This window comes from Budorcas taxicolor, chromosome 2 (genome assembly GCF_023091745.1).
Source record: "Budorcas taxicolor isolate Tak-1 chromosome 2, Takin1.1, whole genome shotgun sequence".
Classification (NCBI taxonomy): Eukaryota; Metazoa; Chordata; class Mammalia; order Artiodactyla; family Bovidae; genus Budorcas; species Budorcas taxicolor.
In genome coordinates, this window is record NC_068911.1 from 179,112,780 (window position 1) to 179,120,744 (window position 7,965).

Consider the following 7,965-nt stretch of genomic DNA (forward strand, 5'->3'; position numbering starts at 1 on the left):
TCGAGGAGTCAGGACGCTAGGGTGCTTGTGCCAGCACCCCAGCTATCTCCACGGTCCGGGCAAGGCCTTCATCATCTAACTTCCCCAGGCCTCAGCTTACTCATCTGCAGGATGGGGGGGAATATTCCAGCCAGGCAGCCCCAGGAGTCCAGATGAACTGGGACCTTGGCTCAGGAAGGCGCCATCGTGTCTTGTCCTGTTCAGATTGCTGCTTTGTTGCCTACGGGGAGGGAGACAGTGAACAGCTGGGTGCCACGCTGACTGTATTTCCATCCAGGCCCTGGCCCTGGCCAGGGGGGCCCTGGGACTCAGGCCAGCGATGCGGAGTTGGGGGTGAGGGCTGAGGGATGGGAGCTCCTGGAGGCGTCTGGGGATCCTGGATCCCAGCACAGCATCTCCAGTGTAGCCGGGAGACAGATTCCTGAAGGCGGGAAGGGAAGTACATCTGCGGACTCCTACTCTGGGTCCATCTTCAGCTTGAGGCAGGAAAACAGATGCTAGCAGGATGCATTTCTTTCATAAGCAAAATAAGTGCATTTCTGTCTCATTAAGTAAATTTCTGGTATCAACTTCTGGGATGCTCTAGAAAACTCTTCTCTGAAGGGTAAAGGAGAATCTAAGCCCTGGGAAAGACTTCAATGATCTTGGATGGTCTGGCCTCAAGACAAAAATGCATAACGTGACTCAAGAGCATAAAAGGGACCCTGGGGGTGGGAGCCAGACACTGACGGAGCACAGGCCAAGTGCGCGTCCCACGCCCCCACGCCTCCTGACACAATTACGGAGAAAGATGCTGTCATCCCTTTATACGACGGAGAAAGCGAAGCTTAGAGATGTCCAGTCACTTGCCCCCCAGTTGCTCAGCCAGTGAGTGGCTGGGAGCTGAACCCATAACTTTCTGATTCCAAGGCCTGTGTTCATGACCTGGAGAATACCCACAATAGGGAGGCAGAGTTTGGGGGTGACCTGCAGGCCCTCAAATTGGGGAGCCTCCTGCTCAGGGGAGGACATGCTGAGTACCCAGGATATGTTGGTATATTTCTCTCCCTCTTCAGGGAAGGAACAGCCAGGAGTTTCTGGGCCCCCATCTGGCAGCATGGGGAGGCCTGCACAGTCTGTGAGGGCGGCTGGAAAACAAGGGATCCATTCAAAGCAAGAACTTAGGGGCCAGCCCCTGCTCACAACCTGTGGCGTACCGATTTCCCAATGTGGAGCGGCATGGCGGCCAGGGATGGGGAGAGAGAAGGGGAACAGGTCACCGGAAGTAACTGGAAACACTGACGCAGCCACCTGGCACCTGGCGAGCATGCACACAGAGGCCAGGGCCTCCTGGGAGGCCGGAGCTGACGGAGGACGTTCGGGCTGGGCTGAAGGCAGAACCCCCTGTGGCCTGGTTGAGCGTGGGGTCCAAGGGCACTGAGCCTGTTGGGCCAGCCCCAGCCTTGCCGACCCCTGGCAGTGGGGCAGGCCTGTGGGGGCCAGGCTGGGGCAGAAGTGGGCAGGCGCCTAGAGCCCCCTTCCCTGGGTGGGCTGTCTGCCAGCTGGGCCTTGGGGCTGCGGGGTCTCTGCATGTGTGCTGAGCACCCAGACTGTCCTCAGAGGAACCAGCCAGCGCCTGACTCCTCCCAGCCCATCACCTACCGCGCCCCCAGCACCCGGGTCAGGCAGCACATCCTGAGCTGTTGCCGTGTGCCAGGGGTTCACACACACACACACACCCGGGTCAGGCAGCACATCCTGAGCTGTTGCTGCGTGCCAGGGGTTCACACACACACACACACATGCACACACACACACACACCCGGGTCAAGCAGCACATCCTGAGCTGTTGCTGTGGCCAGGGGTTCACACACACACACACACACACACACACACACACACGATGTCTCTCTCTCTCTCACACACACACACACATTCTGAGCTGTTGCTGTGTGCTAGGGGTTCACACACACACACACACACACGACGTCACACACACACACACACGACATCTCACACACGACGTCTCTCTCACACACACGATGTCTCTCTCTCTCACACACACACGACATGTCTCTCTCTCACACACACACACGCACACGACATCTCTCTCACACACACACACACAACGTTTCTCTCTCACACACACACACACACACACACACACACACACGACGTCTCTCTCTCTCTCACACACACACACACACACCCGGGTCAGGCAGCACATCCTGAGCTATTGCTGCATGCCAGGCGTTCACACACACACACACACACACACACACACGTCTCACGTCATCCTCACTCCCTGCAGGGTGCTGTGCACAGGGGATATCGGTGGCTTCACCTACCTGCCACCCATTTCTCTTCCTTCGGGAGACATCACCATGCTCTTCCTTTCCATGGGTCCTTAGGGGTGGGTGGGGCTAAAGCCCTTCCCCGCCCTCAGAAAGTGGGCACCGTGATCCATGTCTGGCCAAGCAGCATCCTCTATCCTCGGTCCTGGCCTCGGTGATTGGCTCAGAAACAGGCTTGGAGGGACGGGTGGCTGAAAGAGTTTGAGGGACTGAGCGAAGGTGACTCCGTTCCTACAGTGACATCCGCCTCAGGCACCAAGCGCTTGCCCGCCCCTCCTCCAGATCACGATGCTAGCCCTCAGAGCCTGGGGAGGGTGGCAGACAGCCTCCGTGCCTCGGGACTTCCAGCCGGCCTGCTTCTGGCCGACGTGGCGCCCTAGAAGAGCTTTCACCGGGGCAGAGTCACCGGCTGCAGGTGGAATTTAGCATCTAGACAGAGGTTACAAGGAGTGAGGGCTCACCTCGCCTTCATATAAATATCCGGGACTTTTACCATAAGCTACAATGCAGGTCTTTGATGAAAACGGTTTCCATTGCCTTTGCATCAGACAAATGGTGCCCGCGTGCACCAGCGCCTGGCTCCTGAGCCCCGAGTCTGCTTCCCCTGGCTTCCTAGTGACCCCAGAACTGTGCGCTTTCTGTTTTTGATTGGTTCGTTGTTGGTTTTTTTCAGATTTCACAAACAAGGGAGATCATATGCTGTTTGTTTTTCCCTGACTTATTTCACTCGGCACAAGGCCTTCAAGGCCCACCCACGTTGTCGCGAATGGCGAGCTTTTCTGTCTCTGTGGCTGAGTGGCGTTCTGCCGGCATGCGTCACACGCCCTCCCTCCACTCGTTCATCAGCGGGCGCTTGGGCTGCCTCCATGCCCCGGTTACTGTAGGCACGCTGTAATGGACCTGCGGTCACACATCCTTTCCAGTTAGTGCTTGTTTTTCCACTGGGTAAATACCCAGAAGTGGAACTGCTGGATCATAGGGTAGTTCTATTTTTAATTCAAGGTCCTTAACTTAATCACATCCACTAAGAGCTCTTTTCCAAATAAGGCCACATTTCCAGTTTCCTGAATTAAGGCCTGCTATCTATGCGGGCCACCGCTCAGCCTGTTACAGGAGCTGAGTTTCATTTTCCAGCTGTGAAAACGGAGGCCCTGAAGAGTCAGTGACTCTGCCCTGGGCCACGTTGTTGCTGTCACGTCTGACTCTGCGACCCCATGGACTGCAGCACGCCAGGCCTCCCTGTCCATCACCAACTCCCGGAGTTCACTCAAACTCATGTCCATCGAGTCGGTGATGCCATCCAACCATCTCATCCTCTGTCGCCCTCTTCTCCTCCTGCCTTCAATCTTTCCCAGCATCAGGGTCTTTTCCAGTGAGTCAGCTCTTCACATCAGGTGGCCAAAGTATTGGAGCTTCAGCTTCAGCATCAGTCCTTCCAATGAATATTCAGGGTGGATTTCCTTTAGGGTGGACTGGTTGGATCTCCTTACCATCCAAGGGACTCTCAGCAGTCTTCTCCAGCACCACAGTTTGAAAGCATCAGTTCTTCGGCACTCAGCCTTCTTTATGGTCCAACTCTCACATCCGTACATGACTACTGGAAAAACCATAGCCTCGACTATATAGACCTTTCTCGGCAAAGTGACGTCTCTGCTTTTTAATACGCTGTCTAGGTCTGTCGTACTACTGTAGTGGGTTGCCATTCCCTTCTCCAGGGGAGCTTCCTGACCCAAGAATCCAGCCCAGGTCTCCTGCATTGCAGGCAGATTCTTTACCATCCGAGCCACCAGGGAAGCCAGCCCCGGGCCACAGTCAGCATCATTCTCTGGGGGAAAGGACTCTGAAAGAATAAGGAAACAGACTTCCACTGTGAGATGGAGAGGAGGGCATGGGTCAGAGGACCTTCTGAGAGATGCCCCAGACGGGCAGACTTCGAGGAGGCTGCGCTGCCTGCAGCTGCCCTGGACCAAGCTGGAACAGCCGGCAGCAGGACTGTGCCCTGGAGCTCAGAGGCGGCTGCTGGCACGTTGCCACACTGCACTCTAGGGCACCTCTGCCGCAGGAGCTCCTGGGGCTCGCCCGGAGGAGCCTGCAGAGCCCCGAGAGCAGAGCCGGGAGCTGACGGAGCAACTGAGGCACGGAAGCCTCCGGGACGCCGCCAGAGCTGGGGGTACACAGCCGGGGGCTTTCCTCGGTTCCAGCCACAGGCACACCACTGGCTGGCTGCGTGAGCCGCGTCTGCATCTCAGAGCCCCTACCAGCACCCGGGCGGAGCTGTCGGGCGTGTTCAAGGAAGAGACAGGTGTGCAGGTCCTGGGTGAAGGCTGGTGCTCAGGATGTGTGTGTGTGGATTCCAAGGGTGGTAGCACTGCTGGGCTGGGGAAGATCAGCTGGAGTGGGGATCGGGGGGCTGGGGACAGAGGCTTCTGGAAGGCTGGGTGAGCATCTCAGGAACTTCAAATGGCAGCCCACTTTGGCCCCCTGGTTTGGAGGTTCTCAGGGGACATTAGTTCTCTTCCTTGTCTCTGCTCCCCAGAGGGGCCCACCCTAGGGCAAGGGGTCATGGTAGGCAGCTGGGGGGGTGGGCACTCCTTACAGTCAGTCAGCAGACTGGGCAGAGAGGAGGGGCGTGCATGCTAAGTCTCTTTAGTCGTGTCTAACTCTTGGCGACCCCATGGACTGTAGCCCGCCAGGCTCCTCTGTCCGTGGGATTCTCCAGGCAAGAACACTGGAGTGGGCTGCCATGCTCTCCTCCAGGGGACCTTCCCGACCCGGGGATCGAGCCCCCATCTCTTAAGTCTCCTGCATTGGCAGGTGAGTTCTTTACCTCTAGCGCCAGTGGGAGCTTGTGCTATGCGAGGGGCAACCCCCTTCTCCAGGAAATCCTCTTATTTCTTGCCCCAACGCAGCGACACAGGCCGACCGTGTTTCAGCATCGACTGGTGGGCTGCGGGTACCAAAATGGCCTAAACGTGGGCCCTGTGGGAACGCTGCAGTGTCTACACGTCGCTGGGGCCGCTCTCCTTGTCTGACCAGGACATCCCGAAGCCTGTCTGGGGCCATGTCCTCACCTGTCAAACCTGGTGTCCCAGGGAGCAAACCCTCCTCAGAGCTCAGACTTCTTTAATCACCGTGTACTGAAAATCTGTGCTTCCAATACTGAGCCAAGTGCTGGGCAGAATGAGAGGCGGAAATGAGTGTCAGGCGTCCCAGAGATAAATAATAGTAACAGCACTACAGAGCCTTTATATCACACCTTCTTTGCATCAGACCCTGTGTAAGCCCTTTACATGTGAGGGGGGTCCTATTCAACTTCCCAGTTTATGAATTCATACACAGGGGCCCATAGGGCTCTGTGTTTTGCCCATCACCCTGCTTCTAAGTAGAGGACATGAGGTTTGAACCCAGGTAGCCTGGCTCCAGAGCTGATGCTCCATGGGACGAGGGCCTGGCCAGGCACAGGGACAGCGAGTCTCAAGCGTGGGTGAGGGCAGGGGTGAGAGGTGAGGCCTGAGATGAGTGGAGTCCACATCCCCGGGGCAGGGCTACGTCTCCCGAGGGAAGGACCCTCAAGTTCACGCCCTACCTACAATGGAGACTGATGGAGAGGGTGGGAGCAGGGGTCAGGCAGGGTCAGGTTTGGAGAGATCACCCTGGTTGCATTAAAGAGCAGACTTGAGACACGAGGAGAAGGTGTTCATGGTCCCCATGCTTGATCTCACTGCTCCGAGCCAAGCTGTTGAGAAGCTGGGGGGAGGGAAGGAGACAGGTGCTCTCGCTGCTCCAGGGTGGGCGGGCCGGGAGCCTCCCCAGTTCTGGAAGGAAGACCACCCACTCCAGCGTGGATGAGGCCAGTCCCCAGCTCTGCCCTTGAGCGTCCTTGAAGGTGCAACTCTCCTGTTTAGGCGCCAGAGCTGCTTCGCTGTTCGCCGGCTCATCCCACACACAATCCATCTCCCTGACCTACGGTCCCTGCCTGCTGATCCTTGCGGACAAAGCCTGGGCGGGTGAGGCCCTCAGCGTGGCTGCTCCCTAGCCAAAGCCCTGGGGAGGGGTCGGTGATGAACAGGATAGGGAAACCGATATGCCAGGGGGAGGGGAGGAGGGAGACCAGGACAGAGAGGGGTCCTAAGCCTCAGCGTTGCAGGAATTCCTGCTGCTGGGGAACAGACCTGGGGTCTCGGAGAGCTTGCCCCGCCCCTCTTTCTGCATGACCTTGCAGAGTCACTTTAAGAATGCTGCAGCTGAGCCTCCATCCTAAAGGAGATCAGTCCTGAATGTTCATTGGAAGGATGATGTTGAAGCTGAAGCTCCAATACTTTGGCCACCTGATGCGAAAAGGTGACTCCTTGGAAAAGACCCTGACGCTGAGAAAGATTGAAGGCAGGAGGAGAAGGGGACCACAGAGGATGAGATGGCTGGATGGCATCACCAACTCAATGGACATGAGTTTGAGCAAGCTCCGGGAGTTGGTAATGGACAGGGAGGCCTGGCGTGCTGCAGTCCATGGGGTCGCAAAGAGACACGACTGAGCGACTGAACTGAACTGAGCTGAGCTGAACCTCAGTTTCCTCATCGGAAAATGGCCAGAGCACTGGAGCCAGCCCGGTTTCAAAGCCACAGCCTCCAGGCACCCTCTCCCTTCCCTCGAGACCCAGCTCTGAGAGGAGGCTAGCCTCGTGGGGCGTGGTGAGGCCACACCCCGCCTCTCAGAGCCAAGCAGGTGGGGGCAGGCTCACGCTGCTGCCGAGACTCATGGCTGAAGAGGTGTTCCTTACGGCCAGCGCTTCCAGATGAAGGGGCCTGCCCCACCCCTGTCTGCCTGAGAAGGCTCTGGAAGACCCCGCCACCCCCGACCCCCTTTGCTGCCTAGCCACCCTCCCAAAGAGCTCAAAGCGCCTTTTCCTTCCTCTGCGTGCTTGATTGTCCCACAGTCCTGGGAGCTGAGACAGGAGAGGGCCTTGAGCCCCAATCCCAGCACTGTCTCCTTGAATTTTTTTGTAGAAATTCTCCAAAGTTGGTGTTCTATGGGCTGAACTGTGTGCCCCAAATCCATCTGTTGGAACCCTGGCCCCCACCCTCCCCACTGAGATGGACTTGGAGACGGGGCGTTTGGAAGGTGATTAGGGTTAAATGAGGTTGTAACGTGGGGCCCTTGTGACGGGTTAGTGCCCGTACAGGAGGCACCAGCGAGCTCACTCAAGCTCTCTAGGTCGTGGGAGGACTCAGGGAGAAGACGGCCGTCTGCGAGCCAGGAGGAGGGTCTTCACCAGGAACCAAACCACCCAGTGCCCTGCTCGGACATCCAGCTCCCAGGCCCGGGAGATAAGCATCTGCCATTTCAGTCCCCTCCGCCCCAGCCTGTGGTGTTCTGTGATTGAGACAGTATGATCACAAACAGGCCCAGGTCTCTCAAAAGCCCTTTATAGCAAACTACCTGCAGCTCCTGGACGCACTGGGCTGAGTCAGCCCCGACGTGCTCACACGCTGTCCCCTCTGCCTGGAAGGCCCCGTCCCCATCCGCCTATCTCAAGACAAGACTGCCGCCAGCGCCTTCTCCTTGGACTGTCTCTGCCTTGTCAGCTGGCCCTGAGCCCTCCCTCGCTCTCAGCCCGTGGCCCCCCGAGCCACC